Source organism: Ornithorhynchus anatinus, chromosome 3 (assembly GCF_004115215.2).
Source record: "Ornithorhynchus anatinus isolate Pmale09 chromosome 3, mOrnAna1.pri.v4, whole genome shotgun sequence".
NCBI classification, from domain to species: domain Eukaryota; kingdom Metazoa; phylum Chordata; class Mammalia; order Monotremata; family Ornithorhynchidae; genus Ornithorhynchus; species Ornithorhynchus anatinus.
The window spans coordinates 90,102,101-90,125,667 of NC_041730.1; the positions used below are offsets into that span (position 1 = coordinate 90,102,101).

Below are 23,567 nucleotides of genomic sequence, written 5' to 3' on the forward strand. Positions count from 1 at the left end.
CGTGACCTCCTTCTTGCCAAATCCAATGGCTCCTACTCCATTCTGATCCTCCTTGACCTCTCTGCTGCCTTTGACACTGTCGACCATCCCCTCCTCCTCCATACCTTATCTCACCTTGGCTTCACGGACTCGGTCCTCTCCCGGTTCTCCTCTCACCTCTCTGGCCGGTCATTCTCGGTCTCCTTCGCCGGAGCCTCCTCCCCCTCCCATCCTTTAACTGTTGGAGTTCCTCAAGGGTCAGTTCTTGGCCCTCTTCTGTTCTCCATTTACACTCCCTCCCTCGGTGAACTCATTCGCTCTCACGGCTTTGACTACCATCTCTACGCAGATGACACGCAGATCTACATCTCCGCCCCTGTCCTCTCCCCCTCCCTTCGGGCTCGCATCTCCTCCCGCCTCCGGGACGTCTCCACCTGGATGTTGGCCCGCCACCTAAAACTCAACGTGAGCAAGACTGAGCTCCTCATCTTCCCTCCCAAACCCGGTCCTCTCCCAGACTTCTCTATCACCGTGGATGGCACGACCATCCTTCCCGTCTCTCGGGCCCGCGATCTCGGTGTCGTCCTTGACTCGTCTCTCTCGTTCACCCCACGCATCCTATCTGTTACCGAGACCTGCCGGTTTCACCTCTACAATATCGCCAAGATCCGCCCTTTCCTCTCCACCCAAACGGCTACCTTACTGTTACGGGCTCTCGTTATATCCCGGCTAGACTACTGTGTCGGCCTTCTCTCCGACCTCCCTTCCTCCTCTCTCGCCCCGCTCCGGTCTATTCTTCACTCTGCTGCCCGGCTCATCTTCCCGCAGAAACGATCTGGGCATGTCACTCCCCTTCTTAAACAACTCCAGTGGTTGCCCATCGACCTCCGCTCCAAACAAAAACTCCTCACTCTAGGCTTCAAGGCTCTCCATCACCTTGCCCCTTCCTACCTCTCCTCCCTTCTCTCTTTCTACCGCCCACCCCGCACGCTCCGCTCCTCTGCCGCCCACCTCCTCACCGTCCCTCGGTCTTGCCTATCCCGCCGTCGATCTCCGGGTCACGTCCTCCCGCGGTCCCGGAACGCCCTCCCTCCTCACCTCCGCCAAACCGATTCTCTTTCCCTCTTCAAAACCCTACTTAAAACTCACCTCCTCCAAGAGGCGTTCCCAGACTGAGCTCCTCTTCCCCCTCTACTCCCTCTGCCATCCCCCCTTTACCTCTCCGCAGCTAAACCCTCATTTTCCCCTTTTCCCTCTGCTCCTCCACCTCTCCCTTCCCATCCCCACAGCACCGTACTCGTCCGCTCAACTGTATATATTTTCATTACCCTATTTATTTTGTTAATGAATTGTACATCGCCTCGATTCTATTTAGTTGCCATTGTTTTTACGAGATATTCTTCCCCTTGACTCTGTTTATTGCCATCGTTCTCGTCTGTCCGTCTCCCCCGATTAGACCGTAAGCCCGTCAAACGGCAGGGACCGTCTCTATCTGTTGCCGACTTGTTCATCCCAAGGGCTTAGTACAGTGCTCTGCACATAGTAAGCGCTCAATAAATACTATTGAATGAATGAATGAATGAAAGATTGTCTTTTAGCAGAAAAGAAGCACTGTGCCCCCAAGGAAAGAGTACAGACCTGTGTTCTAAAGCCAGCTCCGCCTCTCATCTGCTGTGCAACTTTAGGCAAGTCACTTCATTTCTCTGTACCTCAGATTCCTTGTTTGCAAAGTGGGGATTCAATACCTGTTCTCTGTCCCACTTTGACCGTGAGCCCCATGTAGGACAGGGACTGAGTTAGGTATGATTATCCCTTATCTGCCCTTGTCTTGTCTTATACTGTTGAGTTGTCTTTGAACCATAGCGATGCCATGGACACATCTCTCCCAGAAAGTTCCAACTCCATCATCTTGACAAATACCACAATTATTATGAGAAGACTCAAAAGTGGATTTAATAAAGTACAGCATATGAAGGACCACTTTTAACAGAAAGGGAGCTAATGGAAAATCTCTCTGCACCTGATCTCTCCAACCCTGATTTCTTCTCTCTTGTTCTCTCCACCTCCGCTCTCTCCATCCCACTCTCTTTGGCCTTCATCGTTTCCTCTGTCCCACTTCCCATAGCACCAGTTCCCCAGGGACCCCTCCCCATTTGAGGAACAGCAGTGAATAATACCATTCAACAAGCCCAGCGGTTATGGAACAGTCTCACTCTAAGCATTACTGGTATTTATTTCTGACACGTGTACTGTCAGTTTTAATAGTTTTAATTTATCATAGTGTCTTACGGTAGCAAATAGGTGCTGCAAAATGAAACTGATTATTATCGTGTAATTCAATAGCCTACAAGATATTGGATTCTGAAGTTAAGCATGCTGGAAAAACCATAAACTCTTGTAAATGTTGGCTTGGTGAAAGTATTTTCTAAAAATATTTCAGATTGTAAGCTCCAGGGGGAACTTGGATTCAGGAGATAGTATGTGTATGTGTTACCACTATTAGCTGATGATATTAAATTAGGTAACACAGAGCCCATTAGTCTGTGAACTCTTTGAGGGTGGGAACTCAGTTTTTTACTTTCATTGTACCCTTCTGAGTGGCTAGTACAGTACTCTGCGGGCAACAGGCACTGAGTAATAACAATAATAATAATAATAATGATATTTGTCAAATGTTTATTACATGTCAGGCACTGTACTAAGCTCTGGGGTGGTTACAAGCAAATCTAGTTGGACACAGTCCCTGTCCCATGTGGGGCTCACAGTCTCAAATCCCATTTTACAGATGAGGTAACTGAGGCTCAGAGAAGTGAAGTGATTTTCCCAAGACAGGTACAGTTCTCGGCGCAGAGTAATCCCCCAGTTCAGTGTAATAACAATAATAATAAATTTTCAGCACTTAATATGTGCTAAGAACTGTACTAAGCACTGAGGTAGATACAAGATAGTCAGGTTGGATACATTCCATATCCCACATGAGGCTCACAGACCAAGTTGGAAGGAGAAGAGATATTTAATCTTCATTTTATAGAAGGGGAAACTGAGGCAAAGATAACAAGTGATTTGCCTAGGGTCACACTTTGGTAGCTATTCTTTATATGCAGAGGAGCTACAAGCTCTCAGACAAGGTGCTTAATTGACAATATGTGAGGCAGGAGCCAATCATTTCTTCCCTTGTCGTTTCCCACAACGATCCTTTTTTTCATTTTGTGGCTGTTGCCTTATGCTGTCGAGTCGTGTCCGACCCATAGCGATGCCATGGACACATCTCCCCCAGAACGCCTTGCTCTCCATCTGCAATCGTTCTGGTAGAGAATCGATAGAGTTTTCTCTGTAAAAATACGGAAGTGGTTTACGCACTTATGCACCTTACGCATAATAAATGAGTCTTTGCCCTCGACTCTCTCCTATGCCATTGCTGCCCAGCACAGGTGAGTTTTGACTTGTACTAGATTGCCTTCCACTCACTAGCCACTGGCGAAGCTTGGAGTGGAATGGACAGGTCTCTGCTTGACTTTCCCTCCTGTAGTCGTGACTTGTAGAGGACTGGAAACTCTTCAGGTGTGACCCTGAGAGGGGCTTTTCATTTTACTTGATCCAAAAAAGAAATATTGATCCTTCTTACTCAAAGAGCCATTTTGATGATAGGATTTTCATGAGTTAGAGAAGCAGCATGGCCTAGTGGATAGAGCGTGAGCCTGGGAGTCAGAAGGACCTGGGTTTTAATCCCGGCTCCGCCGCTTGTCTGCTGTGTGGCCTTGTGCACATCACTTTACTTCTCTGTGCCTCAATTATCTCATCTGTAAAATGAGGATTTAGACTGTGAGGCCCATGTGGGTCAGGGACTGTGATCAACCTGACTAGCTTGTATCTCCCCCAGCACTTACAGTGCCTGGCATATAATAAGCACTTAAATACCATTAAAAAAAAATACCATTAAAACCAACAAAAAAAAAGAGTTAGACTGATGGCCCGACCCTCAAAGGGATAACACCACTGGGCTTGTGAGAGCGTCAGACCAGGACTTCATATGCCCATCTTCGGTTACCAGGTACACGAGGTGGCTGAGAGAGGCTGGATTCTTCTCAGCCCGGTAGAGGGAAAGCAAAGAGACAAAGCAGAGTTTGGCTGTTCCCTCGGACCCTGGGCTGTCCTTATTATTCTCCCCTCCCTCAAAGCACAGTCTGGAAACTTTGGATGCCTTGAGCCCTCTTGGACTAAAGAAGCAGCTTGGCTGAGTGGATAGAGCACGGGCCTGGGAGTCAGAAGGACCTGGGCTCTAATCCTAGCACTGCCACTTGTCTGCTGGGGGACCTTGGAAGTCATTTCACTTCTCTGTACCTCAGTTACCTCATCTGTAAAATGGGAATTAAGACTATGAGCCCCCTGTGGGACAGGGACTGTGTCCAACCTGATTAGCTTGTGTCTACCTCACTTAGTACAGTGCCCACCACATTGTAAGTGCTTAATGAAAGCCATTAAAAAAAAGTATAGTTAGAAGATAGCATGGTCTAATGGAAAAAGCACAGGCCTGGGAGTCAGAGGACCTGGGGTCTAATCTTGACTCTGCCAAAGGCTTGCTGTGTGGCCTTGGGCAAGCCGCTTGACTTCTTGCCTCAGTTCTCTTGTTTTCCCCCACATAATTATTATCATTATTATTACCATTATTATTATTATTATACTTAGACTGTGAGCCCCTTGTGGGGCAGGGGCTGTGTGTTCTTCCCCTTGACGCTGTTTATTGCCATTGTTCTCGTCTGTCCGTCTCCCCCGATTAGACTGTAAGCCCGTCAAACGGCAGGGACTGTCTCTATCTGTTGCCGACTTGTTCATCCCAAGCGCTTAGTACAGTGCTCTGCACATAGTAAGCGCTCAATAAATACTATTGAATGAACTTTCACGTACCTACCTCACCACTTAGAACAGTGCTTGATGTTTATTAAGTACTTAACAAATACCGTTTTTTAAAAAGGCACTCTTCCTATGGTAAACCCTGCAAACCCTGCCCTTTGAACTCCATTCACCAGAGGGCAGCCCACAAAACCTCTGCCCTGAGCACAGCATCCTCAATTGTTCAATCCCGTTAGCCTGAGCCATGAGGCCAAAGATTGTAGCTTGGTGATGATGACAGACATCGTCTCGGCCTCTGTCCCAGCTCATTAGTATTTCTGACCACATCTCTGCAGCCTCACGGATACATCAAAGCGAAGGAGAAAATGCCAATTTGTGTGTGTGTGTGGACGGTAGACTGTTAGATCTGAGTCTCCGATGAATCCATTCTTTTTGCTTTGTATCTTTTCTGTCGTCAGCAGGGCTTGGTTAGGCAAGCTTGAGTCTGCAGCTGCCTGCCCAGCTGAGAAAATGCCATACTGAACTCAGGGAGTTGGTCTCTGAAGGGGTGGGGTTGGAGCTAAAATTACTGTAACTGATCAGCCTTTCCTGAAGGTGAAGCTAAACTGCATTACCCATATGTTGCCTAGCAGAAGAGGCGTGGGGTTCGGAGACGGGAGACCTGGGTTCTATACCCAGTTTGCCTGCCCAGTTACTCTGTGACAGTTAATTATGGTGTTTGTTAAGTGCTTACTATGTGGTGAGTGCTGTTCTGAGCTCTGGGGCAGATACAAGTTTATGAGGTGAGCCCCACATAGAGCTCACAGTCCAAGCAGGAGGGAAAAAAGCTATTGAATCCCCATTTTATAGATGAGGAAACTGAGCCACAGAGAAGTGAAATGACTTGCCCATGGTCACACAGGTATCTTCATCACCTTGCCCCCTCCCACCTCACCTCCCTTCTCTCTTTCTGCAGCCCAGCTCGCACACTCCACTCCTCTGCCGCTGCTAACCTCCTCACTGTGCCTCGTTCTTGCCTGTCCCGCCATAGACCCCTGGCCCACGTCCTACCTCTGACCTGGAATGCCCTCCCCCCTCACATCCACCAAATTAACTCTCTTCCCCTCTTCAAAGCCCTACTGAGGGACCACCTCCTCCAGGAGGCCTTCCCAGATTGAGCCCTCCTTTTCCCTCTGCCCCTTCTCCCTTCCCCATTGCCCCTATTCCCTCCCTCTGCTCTACCCCCTTCCCCTCCCCGCAGCAGTTGTGTATATTTGTGCATATTTATTAGTCTATTTTATTAATGATGTGTATGTATCCATGATTCTATTTATTTTGATGGTATTGATGCCTGTCTACTTGTTTTGTTTTGTTTTGTTGTCTGATTCCCCCTTCTAGACTGTGAGCCCGTTGTTGGGTAGGGATTGTCTCTATCTGTTGCCGAATTGTACTTTCCAAGCGCTTAATACAGTGCTCTGCACATAATAAGCACTCAATAAATAAGATTGAATGAATGATTGAATGAAAAGTGGCAGAGTCAGGATTAGAACCCAGGTCTTCTGACTTCAAGGACCATGCTCTTTCCACTAGGCCACAGCTTCTATGATCTTGGACAAATCACTTACCCTCTATTGGCCTCTGTTTCTAGAGTGAGCTACACTATACGGGGAGATAATGAGGATGAAATGAGTTGGGGTATACAAAAGGATTCTGGAAAATAAAGACACTAGCACAAATTTAAGGGCAGGAGTTGAGATTCAGCCAGATAATAACAATTATGATGGTATTTGTTAAGTGTTATGTGCCAGGCTTTGTACAGATAAGAAGGAATAAGTGGGATAGAACCTATGACAGTTATTCTATCACCCAAGTCTTACCTAAGAATAATTCTCCAGGACTCCACACACTGAAAACCCGAGAAACATCCTTAGCTCCACTTTATCAGAAAGGGAAATAAAGATTGCACCTGTGCTTTCTCCCATCTGTTTTCCTTGTTCAGGTCATTATCTCTTTGCAACGGGTAGGAATCTTGAGGGTCCGCATGTCTGTTTCCTATCTGTGGCAGGGCTTTCTGACGTTCTCATTGATTTAGCTTTGCTGACTTAGAAAATTACTACTGTTAGTTCTCCGTAAGATTGAACACGAGATTCTGACCACTCGAACGGATGAAACTAATAGGCACTGCTGTGGCATTTTTGCACACTCAAACTCGCAAATATGTTGCTGGATATGCATGAGGAAGCAACATTTAATGGAGAGACCGGGACTCTGGGAGTCCCAAATGGGAGTCCCACCTCTGCACTGGCCTGATCTGTGACCTCAGGCAGGTCAGTTGCCCTCTCTGGGCTTCAGTCTCCTTATATGTAACATGGACATCATAATCTCCGCCTCTCCCTAGCTTGCAGGGATATTGGGAGGTGAAAATGAAATAAGTAATGTGTCTGTGATGTGGAAAAATTCAGTGTTGGAGAAAGTCGAGATATTTTATATATGCATGTATTATGTGGAGGGGGAGAGAAAGAGAGAGAGGGTGAGGGAAAGGGAAGAGAGAGGGAAAGAGAGTTGGAGTCCTTAGGAGGTAGAAGCTGACTGCGAGAACCTAGCTGCATGTACAAATGTGGCTGATCAACCTTCAGTGGGACTAATGATTCCTTCTACCTAATTTACGTGCCAAGTAGAAGCAACATGGCTTAGTAGCATGGGCCTGGGAGTCAGAAGGACCTGGGTTCTAATCTCGCCTCTGCCACTTGTCTGCTGAGTGACCTTGGGCGAGTCACTTCATTTCTCTGTGCCTTAGTTCCCTCATCTATAAAATGGGGATTAAGATTGTGAGCCCCCGTAGGACAGGTTCTGAGTACAATCTTATTACCTTGAATCTACCCTAGAGCTTAGAACAGTGCTTGACACAGTAAACTCTTAACAAATACCACTATTATTATTATTATTGTTATTATTAGGATCACCCCATTTGCAGGCCTGTGTGCCTCATTTCTTTGCTTGAAGGAAACCTCAACCTCACCATTTCTGGGTTCCCCCACTGCAGGCCGACCTGTCTTGCGGTGCTGAAGCCCAGTTCTCCAAAACTGTGCTTAATCCCTCTCCTCTTTCTCTTTCTCCTTTATTCCCATTTCCCCTCCCATGTCCAACTGAGAGGCGGTGAGATGAGAATATCTCCCTAGCAGCTCTGGAATTCTGTGTTTCTATTTTAGGCCGGTAAGCGGCGGTGGTGCTGGAAATGCTACACAAGAAGGAAGGAGGCATTGCAATAGGAGGTTGTCTCCATCCCTAGACTGAGACTTCATCGTCGTGTTCATCATCAACATTGTCATCAGCAGCAGCAGCAGCAGCATCTTCTCATGGATGAAAGTCCCTTTTTCTTTGAGTTCGGTAAAGTACAGACAGAATTTTATGGGCACCAGTCCTGCTCTACCAAGTGCAGCAAAAGTGTTAACCAGCATAAGAGCACAGAACTGGGAGTTAGGAGTTTGGGGTTTGAGTCCCAGATCTATCATTGGCCTCCTGAATGATCTTAGGCCAGTCATTTTAACTGCTGTGAATCTAGGTTTTCTCATCTGTGAAATGGGGATAAAGATAGATTGTGAAGAAGCCATTTGGGGAAAGTGAGTTGTCTACTTCCACTGTCTCAAGCTCTTCTCCAATTCTCTCCTTGAGCCCCTCTAATCTGCCTTCCGTCCCCTTCACTCCATAGAAACCACCCTGACAACCGCTAGTCCCCGATTACCTCAACCCCTTAAGGGAGGTGCCGGGGTTTCAGTGGAAGGGTGCTGACAGGGACTTGGAGTAAGTGAGCATTAAAGGTCACCAAACCCGTATCGGATGACCCAGGTGGCTTGAGAAGCAGCATGGTGTAGTGGATAGAGCATGGGCCTGGTAGTCAGAAGGTCATGGGTTCTAATCCTGTCTCTGCCACTTGCCCGTTGCGTGACCTTGGGTAAGTCACTTCACTTCTCTGGGCCTCAGTTACCTCATTTGGAAAATGGTGATTGAAACTGTGAGCCCTACATGGGATAGGGACTGTGTCCAACCTGATTAGCTTGTCTCCACCTCAACGCTTACTACGGTGACTGGCACATAGTAAGCACTTAACAAACACCACAGTTATTATTATTATTATTAGGATCCAGTAGAAGCCGACTAGGGCCAGGATGATGTTCAAGTGACTCTGAGGGCTCTCTGGGCCAGAATTGAGAGGTGAGAATCCCCGGGAACCTCACGGACCTCAACCAATCAATCAGCCAGTACTGTTTATTGAGCACTTAGTATATGCTGAGCACTGTACTAAGTACATGGGAGGGTACAATATAAAAGAATTAGAAGACATGTTCACTTCCCATAACAAGCTTACAGTCTAAAAGGGGACACAAACATTAATGTAATAAATAATTTATAATATATACTTTAAAGAGAGGTACATAATGCTGTGCAGTTGGTGGTGGGGTGACTATCAAGTGTCCAAGTGTCATTCATACATTCATTTATATTTATTAAGCACTTACTGTGTGCAGAGCACTATATTAAGCATTTGGGAAAGTACAACAATAAACAGTAACAATTACTGCCCACAACGAGCTCACAGGTGCACCTGAGAACCATGCATCTTCTCTAGAGCTTAGCACATAGAAAATGCTTAATCAATGCCATAATTATAATAGCCTAGGATTCACTGGATAGCTTTTGTTATGTTAAATTCATTTTCATCATTTTCAATGCTTTATTTTCAAAGAACAGTGACAGTTTAAAATTAAATAGCCATGGCACTAGAGTTAATTCAACGCCCATAGGATACCTACTTGTTCAGTAAACTTAGTGTGGCCAAAATATGGGCCTTCAGGCACACATTATTGTATTTTTAATTCTTTCTGTCTCATTTCCTTGAAGTCCAATGCCCAAGTACAACTTCAGCATTTAGTTATCTTTTTTTTATTTTCAATTTATTTGGAACATAATGACACTATAGGTGTCTAAATTCCAGAAGAAATAATCAATATGAAGTATTAAGCCCCATTTCCTGGAAATCCTACACTCATTTCTCTTTTTTTTAATAAAACAAGGAATATGTCTCTCGGTAATTCCAGATTTCTCAATGTACTTTCTTTAGAATTGTCATTTACTGAAACTCCCCAGGACCCATGAGAAAAAATGCTATCCAAGTACAGTTTCACTGTCCAATGTTCAACAATAGGCACATTCCCCTCCTCTAGACTGTAAGTGTGTTGCAGGCAGGGAGTGTGTTTATTGTTATATTGCACTCTTCTAAGCACTTAGTACAGTGCTCTGCACACAGTAAGTGCTCAGTAAGTACGATTGACTGAATCAAGAGACGTATCTCCGGCAAGCCATAATAGAATGACATCTGCGAAGCAGCATGCTGTAGTAGATAGAGCACGGGACTGGGAGTTAGAAGGTCATGGTTCCAACCACTTGTCTGCTGTGTGACCTTGGTCAAGGTACTTAATGTCTCTATGCCTCATTACCTCATCTGTAAAATGAGCATTGAGACTGTGAGCCCCATTTGGGACAGGGACTGTGTCCAACCCAATTTTCTTGTATCCGCCCCAGTGCTTAGTTGAGTGCCTGGCACAAAGTAAACACTTAAATTCCAAGATTACTATTTTAATTGTTATTAACTGCAGCATAATCACTCAGTTGAATGCTGGAAGAGGCAAAATTAACTTTTATCATCTCCTCTTGATTATATAATACCAGTCCAGGATCCCAGATACAGAAATTCAGAGGAATTAGGGTTTCTGGAAAATCCTGATCTCTAATGGAAACTCTATGCAGTGAGGGTTTCAGAGGAGAGGACTCACTTGTCTCGGTTAACAGATAATCAGTAAATCAATAAATGATATTTATGGAACACATGTGTAGAGCACTGAACTAAGTGTGTGAGAAAGTATAATACAGTTGGTAGACATGATCCCTGCCCTCAAGGAGATTAAAATCCTAACTAGTCTCCAACTGGCCAGAAAAATCCCACATTCCTAGAATATTCCTAACCATCTGCTCCAAAAGGAACCCACCCTACCCGGTTAGCTCACCATCATGCAGCAGAGTAAAAACTCAAGGGAGTGTAGGAGAGAATCTAAGATCATTCCTAACACTTTCTGCATTTCTTTCCACTTGCTATGAATATTTTTATGCTATTTGTTAAGCACTTACTAGGTGCCAGGAACTGTATTATGCGCTGGGGAACATACAAGCTAATCAAATTGGAGCCATTCCATGTCCCACATGGGGCTCACAGTCTTAATCCCCATTTTACCGATGAGGTAACTGAGGCACAGAGAAGTAAAGTGACTTGCCTAAGGTCACACAGAAGACAAGTGGCAGGGCTGAGATTAGAACCCAGGCCTTTCTGATTCCCAGACCCGAGCTCCATCCACTAGGCTGTGCTGCTTTTCACGAAATGAAGCTTCTTGGAATTAGAAATGAAGTTCACTGGTTGCTTCCAGGATTTCAAAGACCGGGTAATTTGAGGACCGTCACCCTATTAAGGAGGCCACCCAGATTCTAGTGCCTGTGGGATTGAAAGGAGAGTTGAGGAAAAAGTACAATGTCCTTTTGGTGTTGTTTTCAATATGGATGACTTCCTGTGGCAGAAAAGAGAAGGGTCCCCTGACCCCGCTTCCCACCAATGGTGTGTCCAGGGGACAACTCCAGGAGAGGGGAGGGTTGCTCCCAGCAGAGGGCAGTGAAACACAGTAGACACATCACAATAAAAATGTATCCCTGCTGAGAGCCTCTGTCTTTTTTAAAACGTAGTATTTGTTAAGCATTTACTATCTGCCAGGTGCTGTACTAAGGGCTGAGGTAGATACAAGATTATCAGTTTGAACACAGTCCCTGTCCCACCTAGGGTCTACCTCTGTTCTACTGTACTCTCCCAAGAGCTTAGTACAGTGCTCTGCACGTGGTAAGTACTCAATAAACAGATTCATTGATTGATAGGACTCACACGCCTAATCCCCATTTTATAGATCAGGTGATCGAAGCACAGAGAAGCGAAGTGACTTGCCCAAGGTCACACGACAAGTGGTGGAGCGGGGATTAGAACCAGGTCCTTCTGACTCCCAGGCTCGTGGTCTATCTACTAGGCCACGCTGCTTCTTGTCCTCATTAGCACCGTTCTTACGTATCATTGATTTAGCATCCATTCTCTGCTCAGCAACAGATGATGCGCAAGTCCTGGTCTTGAGAAGAAACACGGCCTCAGTGAGTTTCCAGTCTTACTTGGAACTTGAGAAGTTGCTGTTTCTCAGCCGGGACTTACTGATCCTCCACAGAACAGCCACTGTGGTATCCTCCACTGTTTGATTCTCCATTTCTTCGCCTTCCCTGAACCAAAAATCATCTCTACCCAGGATTATCTGACTGGGTTCATTCATTCATTCAATTACACTTATTGAGAGCTAACTTTATGCAAAGCATTATACTAAGCACTTGGGAGAGTACAATATCACAACAAAGAAGACACATCCCTGCCCATAATGAGCTCATAGTCTAGAAGGGGAGACAGACATTAATATAAATAAATAGATAAATTACATCTATACATATGTGCTGTGGGGATGGGAGGGAGGATGAATGAAGGAGCAAGTAAGAGCGACGCAGAAGGGAGTGGGAGAAGAGGAGAGGAGGGCTTAGTTAGGGAAGGTTTCTTGGAGGAGATGTGCCTTCAATAAGGTTTTGAAGTGGGGGAGAGCAATTATCTGTCTGATTTGAGGAGGGAGGGCATTCCAGGCCAGAGATAGGATGTGGGCGAGAGGTCAGCAGAGAGTAGACGAATTTGAGGTACAATGAGAAGGTTTAGCATTAGAAGAACAAAGTGTGTGCGGGCTGGGTTGTAGTAGGAGAGTAGTGAGTTGAGTTTGGAAGGGGCAAGATGATTAAATGCTTTAAAGCCAATGGTGAGGAGTTTTTGTTTGATGTGGAGGTAGATGGGAAACCACTGGAGTTTCTTGAGGAGTGGGGAAATATGGTCTGAAATGGGTCTCCACGAACCAAATCCCACACTGTCAAAAGTCCCTGGCCAGAAATATAGAAATCCCCAAGCTCTTGGGCTGGGCAATATCCTTGGGAGAGAAACCTTGGAGGAAAGTGAGTGTATATAATCTGGGGTTCAACATTGGGTTCAGATATGCACGTAGTAAATGTTCAATAAATACCACTGGTTGATTGATTTTGTTAATGAGGTGTACATCCCCTTGATTCTATTTATCGTGATTATGTTGTCTTGTTTTTGTCTGTCTGTCTCCCCCAATTAGACTCTAAGCCCATCATTGGGCAGGGATTGCCTCTGTTGCCGAATTGTACATTCCAAGCGCTTAGTACAGTGCTGAGCACATCGTAAGTCCTCAATAAATACTATTGAATGAATTTAAATGAATTTAAATTAATTTAAATGAATGATTGGGATGCTGATGGGGTTTGGACTAGAAGTATACCTGAAGGCTCAGAGCAACACAGCTCCTTTGTTTGTTTTAAGGTATTCCTTAAGCACTTACTATGTGTCAAACGCTGTTCTAAGCTCTGAAGTAGGTACAAGTTAATTAGGTTGGCCACAGGCCCTATCCTGCTTGGGGCTCACACAATTAAGTAGGAGGGAGAACAGGTTTTGAATCCCCATTTTATGGGTGAGGAAACTGAGGCATAACTGAGAGAAGTTATGTGACTTGCCCAAGGTCACAAAACAAGCAATTGGCAGAACAATTGGTAGACCTGGTATTATAGAACCCAGGTCCTCTGTCTCCCAAGCCCACACTTTTTCAACTTGAGTGGGTTGTTTAAGGAGAATGGACCAGGGATCATTTCTACCAAATTTATTTTACTCTCCCAAGCACTTATTACAGTGCTCTGCACTTTCATTCATTCAATCTTTTGGTTATACCCTGCTGCTTTGCCTATATGTCATTTATTATAATGTCTGTCTCCCCCATTAGACAGCGAGGGCCCTGAGGGCAGAGATCAAGTCTACCAAGCCTATTGTATTGTATTCTTCCAAGCCCTTAATACAACACTCAGTACTCAATAAATTTGACCGTTTGATTGTTAGATTGATATATCTCCAAAGTATCTATCGTAACCTGCATCTTCATTTTTCAGAGAAATGGAGCCCAATGAAATCAATTAATGGTGGTTATTGGGTACTTGCCCTGTGCGAGAGCACTGTACCCAGTGCTTAGTACAGTGCCTGGCACTCAGTGCTTAACAAATATCGGCATTATCATTATTACTAAGTGCTTAGGAAAATACAGTACAACAGAGTTGGTAGATCCATTCTCTGCCCATTACAAGCTTACAGTCTAGAGGAGATCACAGTCTAGAGAGAAATGTGAAGTCCAGTTTCCTCATGGCTCATATTCCTGCTCATTTGGTGGAACACACTCTTGGTAGCATCTAGGGCAGTGTAGATATGTACTTCCTCAAGCATAGTGCCCTGCTATGTATTCAGTATCGTGCCCAGAACACAGAAAGTACGAGTAGAGATTTCTGTACAGAATAGGTACTCAATACAATACTCTTCCCATAGTGGGCAATCAGTAGAGTTGTCAGCATGTTGGAGGTGCAGAAATCAACCATCTACATAGAATATGTGCTCCATAGATTGGTCAGCACCCAAGATATACCCAGTACAGAGGCTCCACACCAAATAGATGCCATTAAACAAATAAATAGATCTCTTTTGGATTTGAAGAGGACATAGCTGATGGTGATTATATCTGTGTGTGTGTGTTTCTGTGTGTTGGGAAGCTAATGTAACTGATTCCTGACTGATTATTGATCACTCAATCAATGGTATTTATTGAGCACTTATTGTGTGCAGAGCACTGTCCTGTCTTGTCTTATGCCTTGAGTTGTTTGCAACCCATAGGGACTCCACGGACAATTGTCTCGCAGAACGCCCAGCTCTTCATCTGCAATCGTTCTGGTAGTGGATCCATAGAGTTTTCTTGGTAAAAATATGGAAGCAGTTTACCATTGTCGCCTCCCGCACAGATAAACTCGAATCTCCACCCTTGACTCTCTCCCATGCCCCTGCTGCCCAGCACGGGTGAGTTATGACTTGTAGCAGATTGCCTTCCACTTGCTAGCCACTGGCCAAGCTAGGAACAGGATGGGTATGACCTCTGCTTGACTCTCCCTTCAGGTGTGACCTTGAGAGGGACCTGAGGGTTTGGGGGAGTACAGTATAATAGAATTGGTAGATACAATCCCTGCCCTGAAGCTTACAGTCACATCATGTCTCTTTAAAAGTTCTCCTTGCCACACTGTTGCATTTTGTGTCCATAGAGTCGGACGCTGTTTTGTTTCTGTTTCTCGGTATCACAATCTCCCTACGCTTAGTCAAGTGCTCTGCATTCAGTAAGCATTCAATAAGTCTTAGCGATTGATTGATTCCTGAAGCCCCTGCATCCCTATTTATGAGGACCGCCTATAAGCAGAGGCTATACTAGATGTTTGAGATACAGGAAAAAAGATTCCTGCCTTGAAAGAGTTTACAGTCTAGAAAGGGAGAGGGCAGACATAAATGGACCAAAGTGAAGTGGTTAAGAAGGAGAAAACAGATCTAAATGATAAACACAAAAAATGATTGTAAAACAAACAAACATAAAACAGTGACAACTTAGTGATTAATTAATGAGTACCCAGGTGGTTGTCGGGATGATTTGACCACGAAAATGAAGTAATCAATCAGAGAATGCCTCCTGGAGGAGGTGACTAAAACAGTCACCCTATTTCTACTCGCTAGAGATGACATTTCTAATTGCTGATCTGTCTTCTGCTGCTGCTTCTCAATTGTCCACTTCTATTATCATAATGATTAATGTTAGCATTTATTAGGCACTTAGAAATTGCCAAGCACTATCCTAAGCATTAGGATAAATGCAGGAACATCAATTAAGGCACACTGCCTATCCCACCAGGGGCTTATAATCTACGCCTTAAGGCTTGAAGTTTTGCTTCATTATGTTTTTAAAATGTTTTCTTGTTCTGGTTTGTTTGGTTTATTTTTTTTCCTCATAAAACTCCCAGTGGATAAAGATGGAACATTTTAGCGGATTTGTTAAGACCTTGAGCAAAGGTAGAAGAAACCTAAATGCATAGGCCTGGTTAATCCATTTAAACAGAAAAACTGGCCTCTCTCTTTACAACTATTAGTCTGCCAGCTCATAAGATCACAGTAAAAACAAACCAGAACTCATATAACAGTAGATTCTAATTCTCAAGAAAATAGATATCTAGTGGCTTTAAAAAACAGAAAAGAAATATATTGTGGGGAAAATTTGCCACTGTACCCCTAGCAGGAGATGGATATACATGCTGTTATGTGTCTTCAGGGAACAGCAAACCAGTCATCACAGGTTTTCAGAAATAAATAACATTTATTTCTAGAATGAAACTACTTACAAGACCGTCTGTGTCAAACTCCTTTTAGTCTGGCATCTATGCTGCATCTTCCAGACAGAGTATTTCTCCCTAAAGTAAGATACTCTTCCCCTTTTATCCCGCCTATGGACTCATTTTATTTTCTAATATAAGCAGTGCTTGGCACATAGTAAGTGCTTAACAAGTACCACAAATTATTATTATTATTGCCAATAATAATAATAAAGGTTTTTAACAGCTTCAATTTGTCTTCCAAGCTGTGTTCTCATTCTAGTTGACTTTCATAAAACCAGGTTGTTCTTTATTTCCTTCTCCTTCGATAACAGTTTCTCTTAACGTTTCTGCCTCAGCTCCAGGATTATATGGGCTTTATCATCCTATATCTTCCTCCTACCCAGCTTTTACCAAAACCTTTTTTTTTGTGGTATTTGTTAAGCACTTATTGTTTGCCAGGCACTGTACTAAGAGCTGAGATTGAAACAGGACTATCAGGCTGGACACATACCATGTCCCATATAGGGCTCACAGTCTCAATCCCCATTTTACCAATGAGGAAACAGAGGCACAGAGAAGTGAAGTGGCTTGCCCAAATACAACAGACAAGTGGCGGAGCTGGGATTAGAACCCAGGTCCTTCTGACTCCCAGGTCTGTGCTCTATCTAATGCACGACCCTGCTTCTGTTGTTTTGAAAAACCTTGTTTTTCAAACTCATATTCTCAGCTGCTAGGAGTTGAGACTGTCTCCTCTTGAGGATCTTGACATCCTTTCCCATATGCATCACAACAGACTCTGGAATCCATATGGGACCAGTCCTCTCTCCCCTGACCCCCACAGCAGCTCCCCTCCGGCCTGAAGCACGGACTTGGAGAACACTTCTCTCCCTATTGACTTTGGCCAGGAGCGAGGATCTCCAAGGACCCTTTTATCTGATTGTTTCCATTCTTTAAATTTAGATTATTTTATTATCAATTCGCTCATACCGATTGTATCAATCAATCAATGGTATTTATTGAGCCCTTACTTTGTACCGAGCATTGTACTAGGCCCCGGGAGAGAATGATAAAGTAGAATTGGTAGACACGTTCCCTGGCCACAAGGAGTTTACAGTCTAGTGGAGGAGACAGACTTTAAATTACTGATGAGGGATGAGGGGAGTATAGGGATATGGAGTTAGGCGCTGTGGGGCTGGGGATGAGTTAATGTCAGTTTATTGAGAGTTACAGAACTAAGTGCAGAGGCAATGAGGAAGGAGGCAAATGGAAGAAATAAGGGCCTGCTTAGGAAAGGCCCCTTGGAGGAGGTATGATTTCAGTAGGGCTTTGAAGGTAGAGAGAGATGTGATCTATGGGATGTGAGTGAGAAGGGAGTTCCAGGCCAATGGGAGGTTGTGGACGAGGAGTCGGCAATGAGACAGATGAGATCAAGGTACAGCGAGTAGGTTGGTGTTAGAGGAGCTGAGTGTCTGGTCTGGGTTGTAGTGGGAGGTTAGTAAAGTGAGATAAGAGGGAGAGAGCTGATTGAGTGCCTTAAAGTCGACGATAAGGAGTTTCTGTTAGATGCAGAAGCACTTAGTACAGTGCTCTGCACATAGTAAGTACTCAGTAAATATTATTGAATGGAAGAGCAATCATTGGAGGTTTCAGAGAAGGGAAAAGTGGACTGAACGGTTTGTAACTCATTGTTGGTTTGTATTCCTGAGTTCTCCCACTTGTACTGTGAGTCTCTGGGGAGTCTAGGTCTGATCTGTTTATCTGGTAATAATGTTGGTATTTGTTAAGTGCTTACTATGGGCAGAGCACTGTTCTAAGTGCTGGGGTAGATACAGGGTAATCAGATTGTCCCACGTGAGGCTCACAGTTAATGTACATTTTACAGATGAGGTAACTGAGGCACAGAGAAGTTAAGTGACTTGCCCACAGTCACACAGCTGACAAGTGGCAGAGCCGGGGGTCGAACTCATGACCTCTGCCTCCGAAGCCCAGGCTCTTTCCACTGAGCCACGCTGCTTCCTACCAACTGTAGCTCTTAGTCCCGTGCTTGGCATGTGGTAAATTCTCCATAAATATAATCATAATAATTATAACAATATTTCCTTTTGAACAATAAAAGCTTTTCATCCTTTTAAAAGTTGGGACAATTAAAAAAATCCTGTCAAACCACAGGTCTTTTCATGTTCTTATCTTTGAGCATAGGCCTGGGAGTCAGAGGACCTAGGTTCTAATTTCAGCCTGCTGTGTGACCTTGGGCAAGTCACTTTACTTCTCAATACCTCTGTTTCTGCTTCTGTAAAATGGGGAATCAATGTCTGTTCTCCCTCCTACTTAGACTTTTAGCCCCATGTTGGACAGGGATTCTTTCTGAGCTTGTCTTGTCTTATGCTGTTGAAACATTTCTAACCCATAGCATCTCCATGGACACATCTCTCTCAGAACACCCCACCTCCATCTGCCATTGTTCTGGTAGTGGATCCAGAGAGTTTTCTTGGTAAAAATCCAGAAGAGGTTTACTGTTACCTCCTTCTATGCAGTAAACTTGAGTTTCTGCCCTCAACTCTCTCCCATGCTGCTGCTGCCCAGCACAGGTGAGTTTTGGCTTGTAGCAGATTGCCTTCCACTCTCTAGCCACTGGCCAAGCTAGGAATGGAATGGGTAGGCCTCTGCTTGACTCTCCCTCCCATAGTCGAGACTGAAAGAGTACTGAAAACTCTCTAATTGCCATCCTGAGAGGGGTTTCCTGAGCTGTATATATTGTATATACCCCAGCGCTTAGTACAGTGCTTGATACTTAGTAAGCACTTAAATACTCCTACAATTATTCCCATCTCAGTTCAGTGTCCTCCTGCTCACCTTTTTCATTTTCAAATGCACTGACTTTCCTCCAAATAACCCAGCTGGTGAAGGGCTCATTGCACAAGGCATGGTTTGGTCATTTAATAACATTCAATAGAGGTCCTCCCCTGGGTATTTTGCTTTTAATGAATTTTTGATCATTTTCTGCTACCTATTTGACTGAGAACCTCCTCATCTGGAATTGACTTTGTAGTAAGTCATATTTCATTTCCAATTTTGTGAATTCAGTATCATTAAGTTGTGGTCTGTTATCTGTCATGACCTTGCATGCTCCTGCAAAAACAGACTTAATATGAATGAACACGTTTGATGTTGAAGTACCATTCAGCGTAGCAACTGGGGAAAAGCTTGGAAGACCATTCAATCGATCAGTGGTATTTATTGAATGCTTGTTGTGCTTTGGGAGAGTATGATACAACAGAGTCGATAGACATGTTCCCTGCCCACAAGGAGCTTATGGTCTAGAGAAAACTAGATGAGTTGATTTCCATTTTTGACCACGATTTATAGACTTCACAACTCCTGATGGGTTTCACAGAAGATTGGTAGTTTTCTGTATAGCATGCTTCATCCTTGGCTAGTAGATCTCATCTCTCACACTCTCTTGGTATGTCTCTAGCCTCAAGGATTCCTCTTATATAGGTGGTTCATGCTAGCTGACCTAATTTCCAGTTAGCAGGCAGAATTACCCAGTTCCTTTTCAACGAACCAACCAATCAACTGAACAGTCATATTTACTGAGTCCTTACTGTATGAAGAGCACTGTATTAAGTACTTGGAAGAGTACAGTTTAACAGAGTGGGTAGATACATTCCCAGCCCACAACAAACTTACAGTCTAGAGGGGAATAATAGTCATTTTGAAAATGACCATGATGATTAGCCTAAATTCATGACTAAATTCCTGAAGAGGTAATGGAGTTCTCTTTGTGACACACCTCAGCTGAAATTCACTTTTTTTTAGTGTTTTATCTTTATGTCTAGCCTCCACACTGATCTTCATCCTGACTTGCATTTCCACAGCTCTTGGTTCATTTGTTGACATCAATCAATGGTATTTATTGAGTGTTAACTGTGTGCTGAGCACTGTACTAAGCGCTCAGGAAAGTTTAATACAACAGGTTATTCTTGTTCACAAGGAGCTTACAGACCAAAGGATCAATACACCTTAGTGTTGGTGTCTTTTAATTCCTAATATCATCTTGTGAAGCTCTCTCTGTTAGCTGCTGCTGCTTACCTCATCCTGCCCTTCTGCCCTGCTCATTTTCTGCCAATGAGTTCCGCCTATCCTCAGGCAACAGAGATGGGACTGTGTGGAAGAGGAGGGTTAAAGGAACCATTGCTGTTACCCTCCACCTCACCCTCCACCCCTTCCTGACCACCTTGACCACCCCCCACACCTCCTTTGCCCCACGGCTTGGAGGGACTGGAACTGGGAAGCCAGCAAGGGAAAAACACATGACCGGGATGAGACAGAAGCAGCCATGATGGGACAAGATTGTAAAAATAATAACAATAATTGTGGTATTCGTTAAGTGCTTACTATATGCCAGGCACTGTACTAAGTGCAGGGGTAGACACATCAGGGCCCACATGAGGCTCACCGTCTCAATCCTTATTTTACAGATGAGGTAACTGAAGTCTAGAGAGATGAAGTGACTTGCCCAAGGTCACACAGCAGACAAGTGGCAGAGCTGGGATTAAAACCCATGAACTTCTGACTCTCAGGCTCATGCTCGATCCACTATGCCTCTGGTATGGGCTTGACTGCCAGTGTAAAGCTGGTCTACTTTTCACATTTAACCTCCTCTCCCATCCTTCTTCCTTCTTTCTCTGCCTCTCATTCTGTTTCTCCCTTTCTTTTCCCACATCTCCCTCCCAATCTCTCTTCCTCTCCCTTTCCTAACTCCACTACCCATTTTTTCTCTTTCCTTTTTATTTTCTCTTTCTCTTTCTGCCTCTCCCCTATTTTGGCCACATCCCTGATAATCACATCCTCTGGGGACTCCAGCCACAACAACAGAAATATTAATAATAATTAATCAGTCAATCAGTTAATGGCATTTATTAACACTTGCTGTGTACAGACCTCTGTAATAATGTTAATAATAATGTTGGTATTTGTTAAGCGCTTACTATGTGCAGAGCACTGTTCTAAGCACTACGGTAGATACAGGGTAATCAGGTTGTCCCACATGAGGCTCACAGTCTTAATCCCCATTTTACAGATGAGGGAACTGAGGCACAGAGAAGTTAAGTGACTTGCCCACAGTCACCCAGCTGACAAGTGGCAGATCCAGGATTCAAACCCATGACCTCTGACTCCCAAGCCCGTGCTCATTCCACTGAGCCACGCTGCTTCTCTGTATTAAAGGCTTGGGAAAGTAGAACACAATAGAGTTGGTAGATCTGGAGCTCGCAGCCTAGAGGGGGAATGTAAAAATAAATAATAATATTTATTAAGTGCTTACTATGTGCTAACATTTTACTAATAAACACTGGGGTAGATTCAAGATAATCAGATTAGACATTGTCCCTTCCCACACTAGATTTACAATCTATGAGGTAGAGAAAGCAGGTGTTTTATCTCCATTTTACACTGAGGTCCTGTGAGGTTATATGACTCACCCAAGGTCTCTTACTAAAATCACATCACACCCCAAAGGCTTTCTCCGAAAAAGGCCTCATCTCCTTTATTCTCTCTCCCTTCTGCATTACCTATGCACTTGAATCTGTACCTTTTAAGTACTCAATATTCACCCCATCTTCAGCCCCGCAGCAGTTATGCATTTATCTGTTACTTATTTTAATGTCTATCTCCCCTTATAAACTGAAAGCTGTTTGTGGGCTGGGAGCATGTCTACCACTTCTGTTGCAATGTACTCGCCCACCACTCTGCACAGTGGTTTGCACACGGTAAGTGCTCAGTGAATACAATTGATCGATTGTTTGTCACCTAGCAGGCCAGTATCAGAGCTGGGATTCAAATCTGGTTCTCCAGATTGCCCATCTCAGGATTCTTCCCCTGGATCCCTCTTGTCTGCTCACCTAATGGGAAGGAACCCAAATCACAGAGGAAGACCCATTTTTTGATCCAATCTTTGAAGCTGTGAAAAAGAATGTCACTTCCCTCTCCTTCAGAACTCTAAAAGGAATCTTCTTCACTCTACCCCTACTAGTCCTCTAATTCAACCTTATTTTGACTGCATGAGGTGCTGATCATCATGAGGAGAAGGTTCAGGAAAGGATATTTTTGCTTTCTGCTTTCGTCTCTGCTTTTAGCCAGAATTGGAGGTCACTGCTCAAGATAATAAGGGGGAAGATAATTACCTGGGAAAAGAAATCCATTTTCCTGCAGTAAGGAGAAATAGACCACTGCTAAACCATTTTCAGGTTCCAGAGTTCATTCTGCTTTGATCCAACTTAGATTTAGGAAAACTTCTTGCAACTTCCAGGGAGAACAAGAGGAAGGCATTTTCCTGCAGTAGGAGAAGCTGAGAGTTCATGCACTTATTTTGTGGTGAAGCATCTATACACTCTCTTTTTTCTCCTCTCCTCAGTCATTTCCCCTGGTTTATTTCCTTCTCAGCTTCTTCTGTTTCATCCTTCCTTTCCTCTTCCCTTCCAGTTTCCTTTCCTTCATCTGCCTTGAATGATTTGCTTTGGGTCATGAATTTCATTGACTCTACCAGAAGCCAATGGGGCACATGTGAAACTGGTTTATCTGTCTCACTCATGTAGTATGATTAATGAACAGGCTTTCTAATTAGTTCTTTATACAAAATGAATCACATCTTGCTCAAGCTTGCAATTTTCAGGATGGTATCCCAAACATACGTGACATAAATTACAGGTGAAATGGGTCACCAAAGTTCCAACCCAGTCCTCTTTCAATCATTTGCACTCTTACTATTTTCTGCCTCAGTGAAAGTCCTAAAGGGTCACTTTTCCCAAATCCTTTCCAAGACCACCCATTTTGACCTAATTCTCTTATTTCTACTCTAGTCCAGTGCTTGTCAGTAACACAGTAAGTATTTAACAAATACCACAGTTATTATTGTTATTATTTTTATTATTCCCAACATTTTATTTAGAAGCCTGACATCTCTTTCAGTTACAATTATTCAGTTTTTATTCAATCAGTCAATTGTATTTATTGAGTGCTTACTGTGTGGAGAGTACAATATAACAATTCTTTGTGCAGGAGATCATTCTGCATCCTCGAGAGGCTACGGTAGAAGTGAAAGGCACTGCATTCATTCAGTCATATTTATTGAGTGCTTACTGTGTGCAGAGCACTGTACTAAGCGCTTGCATGTAATCCCAAGGAGTCTTGCCATCATAATAGGAAAGACAGGCAGACAAGACTCCTTTCACCCATTACACAGACACATCTAGAAACAGCAAGAGCATGGAGACAAAGTGAATACATGCAGGGCACGGTACTAAACGCTTAGGAGAGCTCTATGTGGGACAGGGACTGCATCTGGCCTATTA

At 44.0% G+C, this 23,567-nt stretch overlaps 1 non-coding gene across 1 annotated transcript; it reads right to left on the reverse strand.

Annotated features, from left to right (window-relative positions):
• Positions 1-18,813: 18,813 nt before the first annotated feature.
• On the reverse strand, positions 18,814-18,951 carry LOC114810790. Its single transcript, XR_003758483.1, has one exon. It is a non-coding gene; the product is annotated as a small nucleolar RNA SNORA7 (small nucleolar RNA).
• Positions 18,952-23,567: the final 4,616 nt, after the last annotated feature.